Source organism: Montipora foliosa, chromosome 3, assembly GCF_036669935.1.
Source record: "Montipora foliosa isolate CH-2021 chromosome 3, ASM3666993v2, whole genome shotgun sequence".
Classification (NCBI taxonomy): Eukaryota; Metazoa; Cnidaria; class Anthozoa; order Scleractinia; family Acroporidae; genus Montipora; species Montipora foliosa.
This window is the reverse complement of record NC_090871.1, coordinates 55,714,580-55,738,203: the sequence shown is the minus strand read 5'-3', so window position 1 is coordinate 55,738,203 and position 23,624 is coordinate 55,714,580. Positions and strand designations below refer to the sequence as shown.

The following is a 23,624-nucleotide window of genomic DNA, read 5'->3' as shown; positions in this document are numbered from 1 at the left end:
ATGACAAGACAGGGTCTTCATCGAACACAAGATGATAGATCGGTGAAAAGCATACATGCATGCAAGTTGATATTTAAATATAGATTAACGAATACACTCGTATCTTGCTCTGAATTAGCGAAACGTGCATGGTTCATGTTTTTAGCCTATCTATTGTCTCAGCTGCATAAAGATATGGTGCAATGTCCCATGGATCTTCTCCTTGGGCATTCGATACCATTTCCTTAGAAACGGCCGACGAGTTTGCATATGAAAGACACCCTGTCGAGGCAACAGTAAGTGCTTCTGGCACCAACACCATATACTTCCAGCTCCTCCTAAAAGAACTTTAGGAAACCCGTTAAATAAAGTCAACATCCGCCCTGTTTAAGTCGTCAATGGAAAACACACAGACTAACCAACCAAGCTTTATAGTTGTTTCTCATTAATCGATCATTGTCTGCAGTTTTTACTCCCCTATCCTCTTGATCATAAAACGCAGAGGGTGGAGGGATCAGTGGATGGTTGTACTAAATCATAAAGTACAAAGGGTCTCCCAAGTAATGTAAGTCAAGGGGTTGAACAGGCCCCAGTTGTATGTTTTGTGGATAGCGCTATCCACTGGATAATTCACTATCCACTAGATAACTCAATTGGTTTTGCTGGTGTTTATTTATCGAGTGGATAGCGTTATCCACTCTTTCAACAACCGAGGCTGTCAATGCAACCGTGACCTACAAATCACGGTTGTAGTTCGCGGTTGCATTGACGGTTACAGCCGCTGCGTCGTTCACCTAAGATGCAGTACAAATAACACTTTAGAGACAGTCCTGCATCTTTTTAAGGGCGCAGTGTCTGAATGGGGATTGCCATCAAGACTGAGAGGTAATGTGAGGTTGGAAAACAGAGATGAAGCGCATTTTATGTTGAACCACATTTCTAAGGGTTCCGGGAAAGGAAGCTTCATTACACGAAGAAGTGCGCACAATTCACTCATAGAGAGGTTTTGGCGACATGTGTACCAGTTATTTCTATTCCCTCTCTACGACCTTTTCCGATCTCTTGAAGACTGTGGGCGTCTAAACCCGGACATAGAGGAGCAGCTTTTTTGTTTTCACTCCATTTACCTACCCGTAATCAAAGACGCCCTTTCAAAATTTGTGCTTTCTTGGAATAACCACAAATTACAAACAGTTACTGCAGGAAACGAAACCTCCAATGCATTTTTTTATTATTGGAATGCAACAAATTGCGCAAAAGAGTGATATAGTGGCCTCAGAGTACTTTGAACACCATAGCCGGGTAAACAGGAGAGAGTTTATCCATCTGGCCTCGGTTGTTCAAAGAACGTTGATGGATAACGTTATCCACCGCATAAATCATCGCGTTTGCTTTATCAATTAGAACTCAGAAACAGGAAAACTTCCCACCTTTGAAAAAGCAAGCTGTTGTTCTGTTATTTCATTGAGGGAATCTAATAAATATTGGCAAAATTCCATTATACAACGTTGGATGCATATTGAGTGCAATGCCTACAAACAACGGAAAACAGGTCTGAATGTTCATTGCGTGACGTGAAAACAAACGAAAAACTGTATCCCTCAGCCGGTCACGCACTATGTGTTGCCTGTGAGGCTACAACACGCGTTGATGAAGGTTACGTTGTTTGCGATGGCCTATTGCCTTGATTCATGGTCAACTCTGAATCATCGCCTCAGTGACGATGTCATGTTTGAAACGAAAAGGCATTCTTTAAAATGTATGAGTTGTCAAGGAACCGAAAACATGACAAGATGGCTTGAACCGGATCTTTTTGATACATCAAATGATCAAATGTGCTCTGATGCAGACGTCAACATAAAGAAGATAATAATCCTTCTGTGAGATATAGTTCCGGCCCGAAGGTAAAATTAGCAAACCACTTGATTTAACACAGCTCGCTTTGTGAAAAATCAAATCAAGAAAGCTCAAGTGAAGGAACTTACCGGAACAAAACAACGAACCGAAAAGCTTTCAGACGATGTTGAGACTTTCACTGAAGGCTCTAGCTTGAGTAGACTAGAGGCTTCTATTTTCGCGCCAAATTTCACATTGACAACGTCATGTCCCCAGCAGATCGCTGTTTAGGTTGAAGTCACAGAAGTCACGCTACGCCAATTTTTGCCAACCTAAAAAGCCACTTCAAGCTACTGTGACTATCCAGTGTTTTAACTAAACTGTCTGATAAACCTCTGAATCTTTTGATGCAATGATCAGCGATTTATTTTTAGAGCTGTTCTGTTCCTCATTTAGAGCTATCTCATTTTGCATTTGTCTGAATCTTTTGCAGGTGAAAGGTGGGCTGAACGCGATTTTTCTTGATTGTTAAACAGTTTCATGTTCCCTGTTAACATAAGTCACCATCAGTTCATTTATGATTGGTCTCACTCTGAACTGTTTTTCTTTAGCCTGTTCTATTCTGACAAAGAAGACTAAACTGTTTGTATTTTGGCTGCATCATTTGCAAGTGAGTGTGCCATCTTGTAGACAAGAAGTAAACCAATTCTGTTTTGTTTGAATCGTTTAAAACTCTTGTACATTGTATTTTTGGTCCTTACGACTCCCATATATTCTCAATCAGGATCTCCTTCGTTGACATTATCCACTAATTGTCTGGGTGCGGTTTGGAGCCATTATATCTTCCTGCATGTTGATGACAGAACTGACAGAGCTCGGAAAAGCAGGAATGTTGATTTTTCGTGAGAATCTGTATCTTGATGAAGGTTTGTGTCGTATATTTTATTTAACGCATAAACTAAACTGAACACTGACACCGATATCGCTTTGCAAATGATTCGCTCAAAGAGCCGAGTATCCGTCAAACGCGCGACGCCATTCAGTTTTAGCTGGTTCGTAAAGACTCGTGCATAGTTTCGATCTGTCGTAGTATTGCACAAGTTTGCACTGGTTAGTTTATTTCCCTGTTATCATGCATGTGGTTCGCCTTAGGGGGGATAATCCACTCAAGACAATTTCTCCTGATCGTCTTTAATTCAATGTTGTTGAGTAGTGCTCCGTGGAAAGATCTAGACTATGTTTTTATCTCTTTGGAGATCATTTTATCCTCTCTTATCGAGCTGACATGTTTTACTATGGCCTCGTTTACTTTAACTGTAATTTTCTCTAACATAATCACAGTAATTTTTTTTTTATCGCGTGACCCATCATACCGGATCGTGCTTGAGTGAAACTTCAAAAATATCTTTTTCACTTTCATTTTCATTTTCGTCTTTAAGTCCGCCAAGAGCTTCATTTACGCAGATTAGTGATCGTTCTCGATAGAGTAAAACATCCATTGCATTTTGTGCAAGGTAAGCATATTAAACTGGAAAATTCAGTTCGGCAACTTCGAAGATCATACGTAGATCATCGTTGTTTTTGTTCGAGACAGGCTGCCGTCATCACTGTCTCAACCAACCTTTCGACAGCAAATGAACGTACGTGTATTTGGCAACTTACGGTATTTTAAAATCTTACAAAAATGAATGTCTGTGCAGGTTTGAGTACAGTATTCCAAAACACAATAAATCAACTAAAAAAAAAAAAAGAGATCTTGCATCATTTATCAAGAATGCTTATACACTTCAAAACAAGGTTACACTGTAATTTGATGATCCAATCTCCACCACGAAAAATAAACATTCCTCCGTGATCAAGAACTCGCGCATAAGACGAAACCGCAGAAAAACAAATAACACATGCATTTGTTATGCCATAAAGAAGCTCCAAGGATTTGATCTAAGCCTTTAATTAATCAATAAGCCTTTGTATCTTTCGATCTTTGGTGAGGTGCGTGTTATGTTCAAGTGATCTCGTGATCATCTCTGGTGATTGGTCCTTGGTGTGGATGATGAAGTAGATAGAGGCAATCTATGAGGTTTTTTCATTCTTTGCCAATGTCGCTGTACAGTACAGGACAATTCTACGAGAAATTTCTCTGTCGAAAAAGGATTTACCCTATTACTTAGCAAGGTCTTTGCGATTCTCAATCAGGACACCAAGAAGAAAAGGTCATTCGTTGACGTCACACCGACTGGGTGCGGTTTGGAGCTTTTATATACGCTTCCTGTTGATTCCACAACCATTTATAGAGCTCGCGAAAGCGAAGGAAGGGGCGTTGATTTTTTGTGAGAATCCGGCTTTATCTGGAGGAAGGTTTGTGTTCTATATTTTATTTAGTGTAATAACTAAACCGATCTCAATTTGCAAATAATTCAGCCATAGAGCTAAGTATCAGTCGAACGAGCTACGCTATTCAGTTTTAGTTGGTTCACAGAGACTCTTGCATCGTTTTGATCTGTGGCAATATTGCAGCAAGTTTACGTTTGTCAGTTGAAATTACAGATTTCCCCGTTATTATGCATGTGGTTTTCCTTTAAGAGGATAAGATCCATTCAAGAGAATTTCTCCTTGTCGTCTATAATTCAGTACTATTGATTTTGCATCGGCACCTTCGTGAAAAGATATAGACTGTTTTTATGTGTTTAATAGAGATCATTTTATCCTCTCTAATCGAGCTGACACGTTTTACCATGGCCTCGTCAATAGAAGTGTAATTTTCTCTAACATTTCACAGTATTTTAGCATCGCGTGACTCATGATACTGATGATGCTTGAGTCAAACTTTCACTTTCACTTTTATTTTCGTTTTTAAGGCCTTCAAGAACATTCCTGTACGCAGATTAATGATCATTCTCGATAGAATAAAACATTCATTACATTTTGTGCAAGGTAAGGATATTAAACTAAATTTCAACAACTCTTATGCGTCTATTTTAGTAATGTTCAATCTGCGTGAATATATGTTGTTGTTCGAGACAGGTAACCTTTACCATTGTTTCAACCAGTGGTTCTCCCATATCATGTCAGAAATACGAATAAGAACGACTTAAAATACTATTTGATGCGAAGGTTTAACGCTAAAAAGTTCTTAAAATCCAGAAGAAACTAGAAAACTACAAAAAAAAAACGAAGACGTTTCGACTTTGCACAACGAACGTCATCAGAAATAAAACGAGTAAGAGAGTACTAAGATTCAACGAAGATGGTAACAGTTCTAAGCTACGCGTGAATGAAAAACGGAGGTCACTCAAACGGCTTGGCAAGTACACTGTATTGAGTCCAATTGTGTGTTCAAGGTCGGCTTAATTTTCTTAATGAATAGCATTTTGTAGACCGAAGAAATTGATACCAGATGTGCCTGTCTTTCATATTAGCAAAAGGAGAAAAAGAGAGGAGAGGGAAAAGTAAGTTGCCTCTTGTCTTTTCCCTTTTCTTCTCATTTTCCCCCAACGTATATTTACATACTTCACTTGATCTACTTTGAGCATGTACGTGCACAGGCGGCCCAGAGTCGGAAGGTAAACAATTACAAGGATTTGTATGGGAATGTCGATAACAGACTGAAAAAGATATTTACCCGCAAAAGTTCTCAATAAAAAAGCCTTACTTTATTGTCGTGGTGAATTACTTGCTTTTTGTGTGTTTTTTTGCCTGATTGAATGCGATTTATGCGACTTCTCAAATTCCCGAGTTGTCACTCGTACCTAAATAAAGGAAAGGCTGGAAAGTAATTTCTAACTTACCTCAGATCTCGCCGAAAAAATCACACTTCTCCGGCATCAGTCACGCTCAAGCTCCGGCGATAACTACACGGATAAATGTACTTCTCCTTGACAAAGTTTCAAGGTCCAGCGAGTATCCATTGCTGAGAAACAGCGAAAAATATTCAAATTTTGAAACTCCTTCGAGGCTCACTAACAAAGAATTTTGACACGGCTGGTCAACTTTTCACTGAGCCTCCATACGGTGAGCGGAAACCTACGCAAGTGTACCCATAGTTGGGCAGAGCAAAAGAAATCCCAGACTCGTCCCCAAATACCTGCCTGGGGTCGTGTTCGAGTCTCTAACTCGGCGAACGATATTAAAGTTTCACACTGAAACCTTAACACAGCTCCCATTGCTTTGGTTGCCCCACCGCATGTTATAAACCCGGATTTTCATCAAACTCCGTAAGAATTGAAGCTGTTTGAAGCCTCGCGCGTGCAAAAATCCCCTCGTCCGATGACACTCGACACCACATCCTTAGCCTCACATTCATGAGAAAAATCCTTTGTCTTGAAACACAAACACGAGGCTAAGGATGTATCAAGTATTGTTATTCAAATTTGGGCGCCATTTATGCAAAGGGTCTATGAGACTGCTGTAATTTTTTCTCATTTTGGTATATTTACAATCTTGGACAAAACTCGTTGGGAAAATGTGACGCTCTAATTTGTCTGTGCAATAAAGAGTAAGTTCTTTCTACTTTCCCCCCTCCCCACGTTCCAATGTTGTTTTAAAAAGCGACCAAAGGAGCTTGCACAGTATTTTGCATCACATTACCAACATTGGTATGGGAGGAAGGGGGGAAGGACCAAGACATTTTGTGAGTGCGTGCCAAATGATGCTTAAGCTAGAATTTTTCCCAAGAGTTTTGCCCAAGATTGTAGTTTGTAATTAATCTGCGTGAAAATATGTTGTTGTTCCAGACAGGCTGCCTTAAGCTTCACCATTGTTTCAACCAATTGTCCTCCAATTTCCGGAATTACTACTAAACTTAATGATTTTCCTGTCTTGAGTTAAACATGCTTATCAATAAGTGTTTGTTTTTTAGGGTTGTTTTGGCAATTAGAAGAAAAGGATTGAGAATTAAGAAGGCATCAGTGCCGCCAACTGTCTGAAGGTTAATTTCTACAGCTGAGAATTTAGGTGAATTCATCAATATTAATTTTTCTCAACCTCTTTCAGACTTTTCTTTAAAAACCATCACCAAATCTCTTTGTTAATGCTTTAAATCACAATTTTGTGCCACCAGTAAATTCAGTCCAGAAGACTAAGGGTGCATTATGGGCAGCCGTCACCGCCAAAAATACAAGCCTAGTTAATGGTTAAGAATAAACCGGAATGGTTTAATTGTCCTTTGTAGAACGGTTTATCAGAATTTGAAAAGATGTATTTAAAACACAAATGGACAAGTCACCCTTAGTGAAATGACATAAACAAACATTAAATGGTTTAGACAATTCAGAAACTATGTAGATACCCTTGGTGAATTGATTCAGTGAAAACACGAGTGGTTAAGTGTTTAATGAAATGGATCAGTCACCTTATGCAATCATCGCAGTTAACACAGAATTGGTCAGTGCCAAAGACCACCGGTGTAATTATCCTTGTCAAAATGACAAAGTCAAGTCTTGAATGGATCAGCATACTTTGACATGATATGCAGTGAAACGGCAAACAGTCCAGCTTACCGTACATTGGTTCAGTGATGTGACAAACGGTTCAGAGTAGTTTGAAATGTCTTATTTTATCTGCAAATGGTTAATCGTGAACCACAATGGTCTAGCATAACATTGATCGGTTTACCATAATGTCAAACGGTTTAGTGTTACCCCAAATGGTTTAGCGTGACGACAAATGGTTTAGTAGAAAGCGAAATGGTTTAGTGTTGCAGTAAATGGTTTGCGCCGGAACCGCCAAAAATACAAAAGTGAAATGGACAAGTCAAGATTGAAATGGAATAGTCAATGTGGGGTCTTACGTCACAACCCATACGTCATTACTGGGTTGCCTATGGGCAAACCCAGTCGAGGTCTACGTTTAGTTTGTTTGTTTTCTTTTTTTTTTTTTTTACTGGGTTGCCAAACCCAGTCGGAAAATGGGTAGATTTCCGTTTTAGTATTTTTTTCCGTGTCGGTAAAAGTCTTGCCTGTCACTCCCCTGCTAAGTGATGTGTTTGTGCATAGAGTCTTCTGTGCGTATTTTGTTAGGTTTGAGGGGGCTGGGTAATGCGCAGCTTGCTCTGCACAATTAACCTGTAATGGCGTCGGAAGTCATTGTAACGCGAATGGCGTTTTAGTACATCTTTAAAGAAAATATACCCATATGGAACTCAAGAATGGAACGTCAAGACAGGAGGTGAAACATAAAGATCTGGAATCTTAAAAGTGACGAGTAATGGACTTCGACAGCGTGAATCTTTCGCCCGTCGAGCCGAAATCAAAATGAGCTGTACTTTTAATATTTCGCCAAGGTGGTGATACGTACAACACTGAAACCAAATGGAAATTTCTCTGGTATCTTACGGGTGCAACAAAGACAGAGAAGGAATCGAACACCACAAGTAGATCTGTGATCTCTGTATTGTCTCACAGTGTTTACTGAAGTCGCATCTATTTAAAGTTTGCCCGTTTGTCTGGCAAGTAACATTCATTTTGTACTCAACTCTGCAAAAGTTAAAAAAAACTGGAAATGTGACAGTGAAAAATTATTTGAATGAAAGCTTGTTGTCTCTTTTGTGCTTTATTATGTACGGTCAAGGTTCTTTCGAAAAGGGTTTGATGTGAACTGCCAGAAATTTATTTAATTGCATATGCTTTGTGATTGTGTGTTTCGCTTGCACGCACGCAACTGAAATAGGAAGGGTTTCTTGCCTCGTATAGCAAATATGTTGCTTGCTTCGATAAATGTTTCGCTGGAAAATATTTCTGTGAAATTTTCAGCTTTTGTAAATTTATCATGTTGTGTAATTTTCGAGCTTAGTAAATTTGCATACATGTGTTGAAATGTGATACGGGGAGAATTTTTGTGGTAGCGCATAAGTCACGAAAATAAACAGGTCTGTTGGAAGCGTGCTTTAGTTTCAACAAAATGACCCTCAAAGTCGGCAAAAGATTGTGGCGCTGATGAATAATAAAGTAGCCGCTATTACCAAAACGATGGAATTACCTGGTGATAAATAACCTTGTCTTGGAGAGTAAATTTTTGATTTTCCAAAAACAATGGTCAACCTCTGAGAGTTGGGCGATTGTGATCTTTGTGTTGAATTCGCACATTTCTTGTCAAAATTTATAACAATTGAAAGAAAAATAAAACTAACAAAAACAAAAACCCGGTATCTAAGCATCATTTAACACAGATGCTTCACTGTTTCGCGAGTAAACATGCCACGGTAACTTGATCGCTGCGCCCGCTGAATTCAATGTGCAATTTACTCGGTGCAGCGAAAAGTACAATTACAACAACACAACTAAAATCTCCCAAAGTGTTTTTCGCTGATGGTAACTTTTTATATTCGTGGTTCAAAATTAATGTTGTTTTCATGTCGTAAATAGGCCACTTGCACTAAGAGGTCACGTGACCAATGCTTCCCTTAAACAGTGAGTTGTAATCTTGCTGTTGCCAAAAATTGACAGAACACATAAAAATTATCTTACACGCGAAATTTGAGAGGAAACGCATTTAAGTGAGATATTTTATGGTACTTTGATTTTTCAACAAAGTAGCATGATTTGTCTTGGCCGCCATGTTGGAGGGCATACTCTTGCCCTCCAACATGGCGGCCAAAACTACTTTTGCTTATATCTTGTTAAATGTTTAATAGTTGAGTTCAGGTGTGCCATAAACGTTACCACATCATCTTTTCAACATTTTCCTTGAAGTTCAAGTGCAAAATTTGTGTCAGAAAGCGGTAATTCATAATTTAAAAAAAATCAAGTTTTGGTCACGTGACCAGTTACGGACTTTCTCATTTTAAGCAAATGGTGCGGGTTTGAAAAACCAAATCACTATTATTTTGTTTAAGAGATGACCCACTAATAGTGTTTCGAAGGCAAAATCATGTAACTTTCATCTTCTTAAAAACGATGTCGCATGACCTCTTAGTGCAAGTGGCCTATTTTGTTACCGATGGCAAAATATTTTATTCTCGATCGACCGTCCTGAAACTTCCTTCTGCTCTTCTTAAAAACTGTGTATCCATATTTATTTACTTTTACATCAATAATTGTTTTGCATAAAGCAAGCTAACAAAATCTGTATCTTGCTTGGTTCGCATTTGATAGCATTAAAATATAATTTTCGGTCCTATGCTTCTGTTACTGAGTGATATATTTCTTAGGTCGCCCATCCAGTTAATAACCCTGCCGGATAGGGATAAACTTCACCTTTCAAGTTTTGTTTACAAAGCTGTGAGATGCTGTCAGTGCACGCTTGCACGTGTGATAGAAAGAAGTTGCATGATCAACAAGTCAGCCCAGAAGTCAATGTTTCTCGATTCCCTTTTATTTTCTTCAATCTCTCTGGGTTCAGTACTTTGCTAGTAACCACATGTCTTCTCAAGGGGCTATTTATCTAATACTTCTACCATGGCGCTACAATGATAGACAATACCAAAACAATATCGTGTACTGTTAGACATACATATTACGCAAAGACAACTGTCAATATGTCATCCCAGAAGACAATGTTTTTCACTTCCCATTTATTTTCTTCAATCTTTCTGGGTTCAGTACTTTGCTAGTAACCACATGTCCTCTCAGGCTATTTACCCAAGACTTCTACCACGGCACTACAGTGATAGGCAAAACCAAAACAATATCGTGCACTGTTAGAGCTACATATTACGCAAGGACAACTTGAATCTCCTGGAAGAAAACACACAGCTCCGTTGACATTATGGAATAAATCGCTGTGTTACTTCACTACCACACGTAAGCAATGCGTGTCACTTTTTTTAAAGAGGACAGGAATTTCTTCTTTCTGACAAATGATTAATTAATAGGCCGGTAGCCAGGTTTTTAACCTCAGAAAAGGATCTGTTTCGTCGTACGAACGTGTGAGGATTTGTGAGCCATAGGGACTTTGCTGGTATGACTTCTGGGTGAGCCTTAAATGGTCTTTAATGACCCCCCAACTTGAAAAAAATTGCCTGGAACGCTGCACGAACCACAGGCAACCCAGTGTACCCTCACGGAGGGTCTAGTTTTGTTTTTTTTTTGTTTTTTTTTTTTTCCGTGTCGGTAAAAGTCTTGCCTGTCACTCCCCTGGTAAGTAGTGTCTTTGTGTATAGAGCCTTCTGCGCGTATTTTCTTAGGATCGAGAGGGTAGTGGAACTGCGTAGATTTCTCTTGTGGACACAGCAGAATCATTAACTTAGCCTGCAATGGCGTCGAAAGTCATGCAACGCGAATGGCGTTTTAGTGGATCCTTAAACAAAATATACCCTTATGGAGCTCAATAATGGAAAGTCAGTTGGATAAACTAGGCATGAATCTCAAAAGCGACGAGTACTGGACTTCGACAACAATCTATCGCCCGTCGAGACGAAATCAAAGTGAGCAGTATTTACCTGAAGTACATGGTAATTTGACACAATTGAGTTTCTTGTCTTCACGCACGCAATCAAATAGGAAGAGGTTTTCGCCTCTAAGAGCAAATATGTTGTTTGTTTCAATAAAATTTTCGCTGGAAAAGGATTCTGTGGTATTTTCTGCCTTTGTGAATTATAATATCATGTTGTGTATTGAATTTTCGAGCTTAAGGTTGAAATGTGATATGGGAGAAGTTTTTTAGTATTGCTCTGTAAGCAGGAAGGGTTCACAGGCCTGTTGGAAGCGTGCTTGAGTTTCAACAAAATGAGCCCCAAAATCAGTGAAAACTTGTGACGCAGATGAATAATAAAGTAGCTGCTATTTCCAAAATGATGGAATTACCTGGTGATAAATAACGTCGTACACGTCTTGGAGAGTAAATTTTGACTTTGCATAAACAAGAGTTGGGCGATTGTGATCTTTGTTTTGACTTCGCTCATTTCATTGTCAAACTTTATCACACTTGACAGAAAAAGAAACTTACAAAAACCCGGTATCTTGGGCATATGAATTACGGGGTAGTGACTTCTTTGCCTAAAAGCAACTCACTTAACGAAACTGTCCTTTTTCAAACAACAACAAGGTTTCAAACAGCTTCAATTCTTACAGAGTTCGATAAAACATGCGGTGGGGCAACCAAAGCGATGGGAGCTGTGTTGGGGTTTCAGCTTGAAAGTACAAACGGCTACTAACACTCTTATAACTCTTTTTTCATTATTATTTTATTAACCCACAGTCTGCAGTCTGCAGTCTGCATTTTACCCTCAGTCTGCATTTTATCCCTGGTCTGCAGTCTGCAGTCTGCAGTCTGCAGTCTGCAGTCTGCGTTTTACACTGACCGGTTATTTGAGTGGTTTTTGGCAACAGAGGTTAATTATTCGTAATGCGATCGCTTCCGTTGCCGTTAGCAATGGGTCGCAAATTTGACACTTTTATCGCATTATCACATTACGCATTGAACCACGTTATCTATTATTCCTAAAAATCTAAAAATATTCGTGCCTTATCGGTTTTCGGTCGAATTTATGTCCAAGAAGGCAGATAAATTGCAGAAAATATTAGTTTTGCATCCAAAAATTCGTAATCAACGCTAAAATGACCAAATTTTGCCTAGAAAACATATTTTACTGTTATTTTTCTTAAATTTTTTCGTTCAACTTTCGCTTTTATAAAATGTTTCAGTTTTCTGTAAATAAGTTATATGCTGTTGGAAAGCTTATTTTCTTAGCTTTAAAATGATGTATTTTTTCCCCCTAACGTAAATATTTTTTGAGAAAAAAAAAACATTTTTTGGCGATGGCTGATTTACCGCGGTTTTCTCGCGGTTGGGAAAGTAGGAAGAAGAGTTAGGCCAGTAGCCAGGTTTTTAACCTCAGAAAAGGATCTGTTTCGTCGTACGAACGTGTGAGGACCTGTGAGCCAAAGGGCCTCTGCTGGTATGACTTCTGGGTGACCCCTTAATAACTTCTTACTAACCGAGCGCGAGGGCTTTACTGCCAGGGAAATATTGGCCCGAGGTCGTGGCAGTACGGACCGAGCGCAGCGAGGTCCGTGCAAAAACGACCCAGGGCCAATATTCCCCAGTACGGCTCGAGCTAGCTCGGTTAGTAAGTAGTTTATTATATGGTTTTTTAATTACCTTTTGCTTTGTTTTTGCAAGCCCGTAATCGGCCCGTGGGCCAGTCACAATTTGCCTGGAACGCTGCACGCCCGGGGGGGATGCTCGCCGTCTCGCTTAGGGGTGTAAATTTTGGATTTTGGTCTCGCTTAGGGTGTTTCGGGCAAAGCGCCAATATTTTAAGCCGCCAAGGTCAAAATTTGCTTAAGTCACGCCCAGATTGGTCTCCTTTAGGAGTCACAAAAAGCTTGAGCCACGCCCAGATGGTCTCCTTCAGGGGTTAAATTTAAAATTTCCGACTAGCATCCCCGTGTGTTCCATATGGGAGTCCCCCCTCCCCCCCCCCCTCCCCCTCCGGGGCTGCACGTACCACAGGCAACCCAGTGTACCCTCACGGAGGGTCTAGTTAAGATAAATATTGGCGTGTATTTGCCCCAACGAGGTTCGTACCGCGAACTGCACAAGTGGGATCGGGAACAGGTTATTTCTACCAGTACCGCCTCGTTTACTCGACTCAGTGATCCTTATTCCTCTAAGAATCCTTCTTTGTTTTTGCCTAGTTTAGCTGGATTGGTAATTTTTCTACTCTGATCATTTTGCCGTGATATCGGCAAGTTATATACATGAATGTGGATCAAAGCAAAGTAAGCACAGCTAGGAGACATGGGCAGGCCGTGTTTTTCTTTGTCTTCAACTGTACGCTAGTTAGCCACTGACAATCAGTTTCTGAAAATGTGAGTTTCTGTAGAAACCTGAGCATATTTCTCTATCGTTTCAAGCCTTTCCTTGAACCTCTGAATTAAAGTTAAATACACTTGCTACCCGTTACTCATAAACAGCTTCCATGCCTTAAAACAATCAATCGCCTTATCACGAATGCTCTGGTTCAAAGTGTCAGGTGCCTGTCCCGTAAAACGATGCCTCTTAACTGTATGTCAATCCTTTTGTTTCAGGTTACAATTTTTATCTTCAGTTCCATAAATTCTAATAACAAAGGATTAATCATGGTAAGGTTTTTTTTTCCCCTCTGCATTTTAAATACCCTTCAATAGCCAGTTAGAATATGAAGAAGATGAAAGAGGATAAAAGAAGAATTGCAAAGTGAAACTCCTGAACACGGCCTCATAACGACACTAAAAGATTGGTATCGTTGAAAACCGCTGCCGTTTTCGCGGGTAGATAACGCTGACAGGAATTTTAAGGAGAGTCCCATAGTGTTTTTTTCTTTTTCTTTCAATTCCATCTGAGTGTTTGACCTAAGTAGATGCCCCTTGACATGTCTGCATTGCTGATTGTTATGAGCACTTTTGCTTTATATAGAAACGTGCAGCGGTTTTCAACGATACCACTCTTTTAGTGTCGTTATGAGGCCGTGTTCAGGAGTTTCACTTTGCAATTCTTCTTTATCCTCTTTCATCTTCTTCATATTCTAACTGGCTATTGAAGGGTATTTAAAATGCAGAGGGGAAAAAAAAACCTTACCATGATTAATCCTTTGTTATTAGAATTTATGGAACTGAAGATAAAAATTGTAACCTGAAACAAAAGGATTGACATACAGTTAAGAGGCATCGTTTTACGGGACAGGCACCTGACACTTTGAACCAGAGCATTCGTGATAAGGCGATTGATTGTTTTAAGGCATGGAAGCTGTTTATGAGTAACGGGTAGCAAGTGTATTTAACTTTAATTCAGAGGTTCAAGGAAAGGCTTGAAACGATAGAGAAATATGCTCAGGTTTCTACAGAAACTCACATTTTCAGAAACTGATTGTCAGTGGCTAACTAGCGTACAGTTGAAGACAAAGGAAAACACGGCCTGCCCATGTCTCCTAGCTGTGCTTACTTTGCTTTGATCCACATTCATGTATATAACTTGCCGATATCACGGCAAAATGATCAGAGTAGAAAAATTACCAATCCAGCTAAACTAGGCAAAAACAAAGAAGGATTCTTAGAGGAATAAGGATCACTGAGTCGAGTAAACGAGGCGGTACTGGTAGAAATAACCTGTTCCCGATCCCACTTGTGCAGTTCGCGGTACGAACCTCGTTGGGGCAAATACACGCCAATATTTATCTTAATGACGTATGGGTTGTGACGTAAGACCCCACATTGACTATTCCATTTCAATCTTGACTTGTCCATTTCACTTTTGTATTTTTGGCGGTTCCGGCGCAAACCATTTACTGCAACACTAAACCATTTCGCTTTCTACTAAACCATTTGTCGTCACGCTAAACCATTTGGGATAACACTAAACCGTTTGACATTATGGTAAACCGATCAATGTTATGCTACAATCTTGGACAAATTAAATGGAACATTGAGACCACCCCTCCCCCCAAAATCAGTGATGGGAAAATGGCGCGTTTTGGCCTTCACGCACCTTCATCCTTGATTTGGGGGAGAGGGGGCATTTCTGTTCCATTTCATTCTGTCCAAGATTGTCCATGAGCCCCTGCTTAGCGTTACCAGTAGTATATGGGGTAATCACGACACGAAATCTGCTCTCGTTCGCTCAAAAGTTACATCATCCGATTACCTGAGAGTTGACTGTAATTAATTTCATAAGCTATATTTACGTTTAAAGCAGGAGGCCTATAAAATGAGAACATAAATTGCAAACAAAAAAGAGAATAAGACTATTGGGGAAAAAAAGAAAAACAAAAAGAAAGAAATCGGATGTAAGGAGGATTCGAACCTTCCACCACAGATTACCTACCCCATCCAACTATCCAACCTACCCACATTCTACGCTTTAGACTTTGCATCCGTGCGCCAACCATACCGAATATGCAAAGTTGTTGAATTTTTAAGAACTGCATTTGCGCTCCCTTAAATTTGTTGGCGATATTTACCTGATCTATCTTCTGATTTTTCCACGCTGGAAAATAGAGCATGATTTACGTTCACAAAAGTGTTGATGGGCACGATTTGCGGGCTATCAGCAACGAATTTTGTCGATTTTTCACGATTTTGTCGTCTGGCCAGAAAGGTGACAGAACAGATTGACACTTTTTTCCATTGCTTGTTAACCGTGCTTAACCGTTGAAAAGCGTCTCAAAACAGACGTTAATCGTATAAAAAGTCTCGTGAATCGTGCCTCAAACGTTTTAATGTCATGTAAAACCATTCAAGTGCTCTACAAAGCTTTAAAAGCGCTACTTTAATGCTTGAGTCTTTTGCCATTGCTTCGTTTAATCTCGGCGATGCGAACCTACATAGACCCTATAGTTTTATCGATTAACTCCCCAGAAATGCTTTCAGAGTAAGATCAGTAGTGAGCTTGGGAACTCTAACTCTTACTTTTGTTTCCTCGGGTATTCTTTTTCTCGATTGCATTTTTTTCGTCAATTCTACGTAGAGTTATACCCTTATTCTTGATCGTATTGGCAAATTTTCATTTAGGTTTGGCTTTTTTATACGCTCCACTTTTCTTAAAATATCTTCCATGTAGTATCTCAACATAGCAACACTAGCGACGAGCGTGACTGCGTCAGAGGCCAGTGGTTTCGGATGATTAATGTGTTGACATATGACCTTTTAATTGACCAAATCAGACAATCTTGGACAAATTAAATGGAACATTGAGACCACCCCTCCCCCCAAAATCAGTGATGGGAAAATGGCGCGTTTTGGCCTTCACGCACCTTCATCCTTGATTTGGGGGAGAGGGGGCATTTCTGTTCCATTTCATTCTGTCCAAGATTGTAGACCATTGTGGTTCACGATTAACCATTTGCAGATAAAATAAGACATTTCAAACTACTCTGAACCGTTTGTCACATCACTGAACCAATGTACGGTAAGCTGGACTGTTTGCCGTTTCACTGCATATCATGTCAAAGTATGCTGATCCATTCAAGACTTGACTTTGTCATTTTGACAAGGATAGTTACACCGGTGGTCTTTGGCACTGACCAATTCTGTGTTAACTGCGATGATTGCATAAGGTGACTGATCCATTTCATTAAACACTTAACCACTCGTGTTTTCACTGAATCAGTTCACCAAGGGTATCTACACAGTTTCTGAATTGTCTAAACCATTTAATGTTTGTTTATGTCATTTCACTAAGGATGACTTGTCCATTTGTGTTTTAAATACATCTTTTCAAATTCTGATAAACCGTTCTACAAAGGACAATTAAACCATTCCGGTTTATTCTTAACCATTAACTAGGCTTGTATTTTTGGCGGTGACGGCTGCCCATAGTGCATTTTTTTGGGAAAATTCAAAACCGGATTTTTGATCTCAGATCAATGGATTCTTCAGTGGGAAAAAAACGCAAAATCCGAAAAAGGATTATTTTCCATGACAACGCACAGAAACAAACCCAGAATCGCCTGCAATTAAAAAAAAAATAGTGGTTAACTAGTTAGTTTTGGAGAAATTCTTCAATGAAAATGCCAACAGAAAAGAAAACTACCTCATTTGCGATCGATATAAAGAAATGACGAAAAACATGCACGCTGAAGAAAATTGATTTGCAGTTTACTTTTTTAGTTGTGGGAAAGGTGCTAACAATATTATTGCTGTCAAGAAACTTTTAGTGTATTATTTCTGGTGTGAAATTTGCAGGAAGCCTATATTCGTGTCTTCAATTGATGCAAACTTTAAAATATTGTGTTGATCATAATGTTGAGAAATTTAGAAACTCTATTAACACTGTTCACCAAAAATATTTCATACACCACACCATTAATTATGTTATCTTGAAAGACTCAGGTTGCAAATCACCAATTTATTACAGGGCTTTAATTTTGCGGAATTTTCAGAGATAATTTCATGGCAAAAATTGCCAATTTTGCGGGAAATTTCTGGACAAATTTTGCTGGAAAGCAATTGGATTTTTGTGCGGATCTAATCAAAGAACGTTTTTAATTAAAAATACCGCAATTTTGCCAATTTTTTGGGGAAAATTGTGAGGTCGATGAGTGTTAGCTACTGTGTAGCCTATATGCAATAACCACAGCAACAGAAACACTGATTGCCTCTAAATGTTACCTTTACCCGGCGACCACCTTCTTGATGGTTCTCTGTGATACAGTAACAGCACATATAATAGGCCGGTTTCATTGTAAGTCCGAAGAGAAAAACTGGAAACAATGCTTATTCAATTTTGAGGGACAAACAGAGTATTACGGTATTATTGAAAATGGCCTATTGAGCAAGACATCTTAAAGTTGTCTTGGCTGTAGTTGTTTACCTGTATTTTCGGTTTCATTTTCTTGAAAGGAGGATTAACTTCTTAACTTAAGATGTGATAACCATCTGGATCTTTTGAAGTAAATTAAAGAGTTACATGTATTGCAGGTATGTACCAGAGCGTGTACCATTTTGTCAGGCCTTCTGAAAGGGTGTGCTGGTGAACGATTGCACAATTCGGTCAAACCCGCACAGTAATGCACAATTCTGAAAATTTAGCTAAATCAAAACTGGAACATTTACTCAACATTTAATTTAATTACTACTATTTCTATTGAGTACCAAGATGTCTAGAAATGTCTAGGCTATTTAAGACTATTTACCTTCATAAAACAATCAACAATTTCCTCACTTACCATGAAAAGCTCATCAAGTGAGGACAATGTGCAAGTCAGCGAGTAATGCTAGCCATGGTTGCGAATCATGAGAGCCAACATGGTAAGCCATGCGAGTCAACGTGCGAGTCAAATATTTATTGAAATACTGTTCATCAGCGCTATTGGAAATGGGTGCTTAGACTTAAATGCGAGACTTGCATGGCTTGCATGACTTGCTGGCTTACAGATTGTCCAGCCCCAAATCATCGTTAGAGCTAGTGGTTACACATGTTCAAACAACAAGGGCTTCTTACCGTATAACGTAGGTTACAGTACATAATACATACATACATACATACATACATACATACATACATACATACATACATACATACATACATACATACATACATACATACATACATACATGACCATACCAATGATCCGCGGCACTGCCTCTTGGGCATTAATCAACGAGGGTTTAATGACAGATTATTTAGACAGTACAAGAGTCACGATGTGCATTACGGGATTGCATTGCATTATATTATAGGGCAATCGCCTTTCTGGAAATACAACAGAATCATGATCATACATATCGATTTACAATACGTGTAGGCCCTGAAGATTTTATTACAATTAATTTTATTTTAAGCATCTGGAGTATTTCTCAATAGTTTTGCAATGAAAGCGCGCGTGGGGCCGTACGGGTCATATGATAAACGTTCTTATTAGAAGGATTGACACTGCAACACTTTATCACTTAACAGCAATATTATGGTACCACATCAAACACCAATTATTGCTGAAAAAAGATTTGATCATTGTTTTGACGTAAAACTTTACCGTGGCAACAGGAAAGCCCTGCAAAAACACCCCATATTTTGGCTTTGGCTGCTCATATCTCAAAAATGAACTCGGTGACCCCCATTTCTTATTTCTGAAATGTAATCAGCATGCCAGAATAAAACATTCGGCAAAGTTTAAAAAAATTCTGTGTAGCCGATTCAGAGCCACCTTAAATAACTGAAAATTTGAGGTAGCTTTGAATCCACCACACAGAATTTTTTAAAACTTTGCGGAGAGTTTCATCTTGGCCTGCTGAGTGATTTTGTGGAATGAAAGATTGTAGTCACTGAATTAAAACTATGCTTAGGGCTTGCTCATGGTATTTAGAGGATATGGATGGGGTTAACTGATAGCTGAGAATCGGCAAAAAATTTAACTGTTAGCTAAGAAATGATTTGTTTTTAAACTGATAGCTGAGAATTGCTGATGGTTTTTTTAACTGTTAGCTGAGAAATGGCCAAACATTTAGCTGACAGCTGAGAAATGGGCGGAAATTTAGCTAACAGCTGAGATTCCAGCACCCCCATCCTGACCCTCTATTTAGCTCCAATTTTATCGAATCCAGTCTAGACAGACAAGCACCAAACCGGCTATACGATACCACTCTAAAGCCAAATGTTTCGAATTTACTTCTGCTGCAAGGTATATTTTTAAGGAGAGATAATAATGTTAAAGTACAACAGTTACAAAGAAGCAGTTAAGACGAAGCGAATGAGAGACGTACGCACCACTCACACAAGGTTCCCCAAGCAAACTCCTGTACAATATACCAAGCTATAATTCAACCTCACTTTGACTATTTTAATACAGCTTTGGGGTGACTGTGGAAAAATTCCACAGGACAAATTACAATATTTCAAAATAAAATAGCTCTTGTTTTGATATTTTCAAGTTTAATAGGACTTAGGCTCTATTACCAACCGCCGTTTCGGGACAGGAGCCCGAGCGCGGTTCTGTCTTCATTATGATTCCGGGTCTCTCTCGGGGAGGAATGAGCATGAGGCACGAAAAAATGGCGACAGCTACAGCTACAGGATAGTTATTCGCCCGTAGTGTACTGAGCAAGACAGAATAATCTAAAATACTTGCGATATCGCTGAGTTATATTTTGGAGTGACATATTCCTTAACGTTGCCGTTGTCTTTACATGGAGGTGGGGTAACCCGCCTGTCCACATAAACTTTTATTTTTTCAGCCTCGCGTTTACACGATAGGTGAGGTAGTCCGCCAAGGCGGCCGGTTGCACGGTCTACCAGACCGGGTAACCTGCCCAGCCGGGGTGGGCTTGTGTTGCAATATATTGCCTTTGGCCAAGGCCTTGGAGCATTAAAAGTGATAATAAGAAACCACAACACTGAAAAGTTGAGCAAGAGTAGCTAATGAGAGAAAAAAAAAAAGCATAAACCGCCAAAATGCGTCCTCCACCTGCCGTTTTGCCTGTTTACATACTTGGCGACCACGAAGCAGCCTCGAGAAAGGTCACCCAGGACCCCGCGATTGTAACAGTGCATGTGAACGCGAGCTATTTTCGGACTCCACCTACCGGGTTACCCCAGTTCCATTTAAACAAAGCCTAAACTCCCTATTAACTATGACAATGTGGCTAACAAAAAACACGAGAATTCATATTGAAATGGAAGTCGTAAGGGTGAAATCGAGAGGCCTACTTAACTTAGTCATTTCTTTTACAATCTTTCACATATTAGTATGGGCCGCGTCTCAATAGGGTTAACCGTTAGCCGTGAACTGCCAAAAAAGTTAACCGTTAGGCGTGAAAATGCAAAAAAATAACCATCAGCTGTGAAAAAAAAAACAAAAGGCCATGTGATAAGTTTAATTATCATATGACCCGTACGGCCTTGCGCGCGCTTTCATTGCAAAACTATTGAGAAAATCCCCTTATGAGGGCCGTACGCGATGGTGCGAGCTGGGCAGGAAAAAGCCGTCCGGCCCTGCTAGGATCGCGTACGGCCCTCATACGGGGATTTTCAATAGTCTTCCATGGCGCATGGACCTCGCTGCGCTCGGTCCGTACGCCATGACCTCGGGCCAAATATTTTCCCGTCCGGCCCTCCCACTCAGTCAATAAGTACATATTATCATATGGCCCGTACGGCCCCGCGCTCGGTTTCAATGCAAAACTATTGGGAAAATGTTGGGTGATACTAAAACAATTAGATCCTTCGCCCTCAAGGGCCAGGATTCACTAGCCCATTCGGCTTCCACACATGGGTTATCATGGACCCGTAGACCTTGCGGGCTACGGGTCTAATTGTTAATTATCCCCCGATTGAGACCCTCCGGTATCCCGCCATTTAGAGATAATGATCTTTGGTCATGTGCTTATTATGTTCATGTGATCGCGTGACCATCTCTCTTCATCACAGATAGGAACCATAATGTTTTATCTCGCTTTCCTGTACAGGACAAATACTACGAGACAAGTGAAGACCATTGAGAGGGAAATTTCCCGCCACAAAAAGCTTAGCTCTATTTTCCGATCCGACTCCAGCTGAAAAGGCACCTTCGTTGCCGGCATCTGCTTCAATACACACCCATTGCACGAAACCTTCCTTCACTTTTATTTTCATTTTCGTTGTAAAGGCCTCCAAGATCTTTCTGTTTGCAAATTAAGATCGCCCGAAAGAAGAAAACATTTACTGCATTTTGCGCAAGGTAATGTTTTTAACTAACAAATTTCCACTTAGCTTTAGAGTAGGGAGACAAGCTTCCTTCACCATTGTTTCAACCGACTGTTTTCCTAAATTGAGAAATATTGTAACAAAATACGCCTTTGTACGGGGAAAGCGGAGTTAACGGTCAAACGGAATGTAATGGCATGGATATGGCTGGGCTGGCTACAGTACAAATAATTTGAACATAGGAAATCCCGAAGTACTAATCTGCTCTGACTCACAAGCTGGACACTTTGAAGTTAATAATGTTCTTGGCTTGAGTTAGACTTGTTTATCACCAAGTGTGTGGGTTTTTCAGGATTGTTTTGGCTTAAAAGAAATGGAGTGAGCAGAAGACAGCAGCCCCACCAATTGTAGTTTATCTACGTTGCTGAGAATTTAGGTGAGTTCATCAATGTCTTCTCGTACAACCTCTTCCGCTCTTTAATTAACAATTATTGGATGAGGTTGAGCATGTTAGCGATAATATTATCAAGGCCAAAGTTTGTGTTATCTGCTGAAGCCGAAGGCTGAGGTGGATAACACAAACTGAGGCCTTGATAATTATCGCTAACATGCGAAAACCGAATTCAATAATTGTTTTATTATGCATATTCCTGAGCTGAGCAACGCCATGACAAAACTGATCAAACTGCTGGTTAGCTATATAGTGTGTTAGGTCACGTCACTTCTGCATGCATAAAACTATTGTCTGTAGGTATGACGTCAATTCTACATATATAAAATCTATTGTTTGTAGGTATGACGTAAGAGAAACAGAGCAAGCAAGAATTAGCTGCGTGCTTATAGCCAATCAAAATCGAGCTGGTGACACCAATGTATAATAAATACCATTAGCGAATCTCAATCTTGCCTTAAATGAAATGTTCCACCAGCGACTTCCATGCTGAGCACAGACTGACTTAAGTCATTTAATTTCCTATGTTGTAGTGACATACGTACAGCAGTTACATTTGTATCTGACACATTCATGTCATTTATTGGAATAAAGATAATAAGGTTAATAAAGATCATTAATTGGTTGAACGATGGACTGACTGAATTTTCACTGCAAGCCTCACTGCAAAGTAAATGCACCATGAGTGCCTCAACTCATAGTGTCATGGCAATCTTTGTGGACGCAAAGATTAAAGATTTAAGTAGCTCCATTTGGAACACATTCTGTTGGTGTCCATAACTAAAAAGGGGGAAGACTGTATGTGACGAGGGTCTTTCCTGTGAGGCTAGAATCTCAGACAGAATCATATAACTTCCTAGTTGTCCATAACAAAAAGCAATTTTTATCTTTTGTTGTGTGAGGTAAATCTTGATACATCTATTAGGACTCCCCCTCCCCACAATGGCTTATTTTACTCATTTGCAGAGATGGGATTGGGGGAGGGGAATTAGCCTCAACTCTTTGTCCATGATTGTAGATTTAATCTTTGATGTTTACAACTACCCTAGGCTAGACAATATGTGTAAAGCAATATCATAGGTCGTTAAAACAATTTTGCTTAATCCTGGGCAGACTGACTTGTGTTTTAATAATTATGTGTCAGTTACTAAGACGTTTTTTTTTTTAAATTTGAATTGATCACTTTACCATCACATTATTATTTTTGTCTTGCAACACTGGTTGCAAACCATTTGTTATGTAAAATCCAAAATTCCATTCTTCTATAAAAGCAGATAAATACTTTGTGAAGTATGTGTACACGGCCTTTCTTAAATTTAATTGA

At 39.5% G+C, this 23,624-nt stretch overlaps 2 long non-coding RNA genes across 2 annotated transcripts in view; one reads left to right on the top strand and one right to left on the bottom strand.

Moving 5' to 3' along the window:
* The first annotated feature begins 3,602 nt into the window (after positions 1 to 3,602).
* Positions 3,603 to 23,624, top strand: part of LOC137997722 (uncharacterized) — a 26,385-nt gene continuing 6,363 nt past the window's right edge. Inside the window, exons 1-6 of the long non-coding RNA XR_011122554.1 lie at positions 3,603 to 4,173; positions 4,674 to 4,749; positions 6,674 to 6,768; positions 18,072 to 18,149; positions 21,633 to 21,883; positions 22,202 to 22,285. This is a non-coding gene — a long non-coding RNA (uncharacterized lncRNA). The remainder of the gene's footprint in view (positions 4,174 to 4,673; positions 4,750 to 6,673; positions 6,769 to 18,071; positions 18,150 to 21,632; positions 21,884 to 22,201; positions 22,286 to 23,624) is intronic.
* The window catches only part of LOC137997724 (uncharacterized), a 324,565-nt gene continuing 317,972 nt past the window's right edge, over positions 17,032 to 23,624 (bottom strand). Inside the window, exon 3 of the long non-coding RNA XR_011122559.1 lies at positions 17,032 to 17,179. This is a non-coding gene — a long non-coding RNA (uncharacterized lncRNA). The remainder of the gene's footprint in view (positions 17,180 to 23,624) is intronic.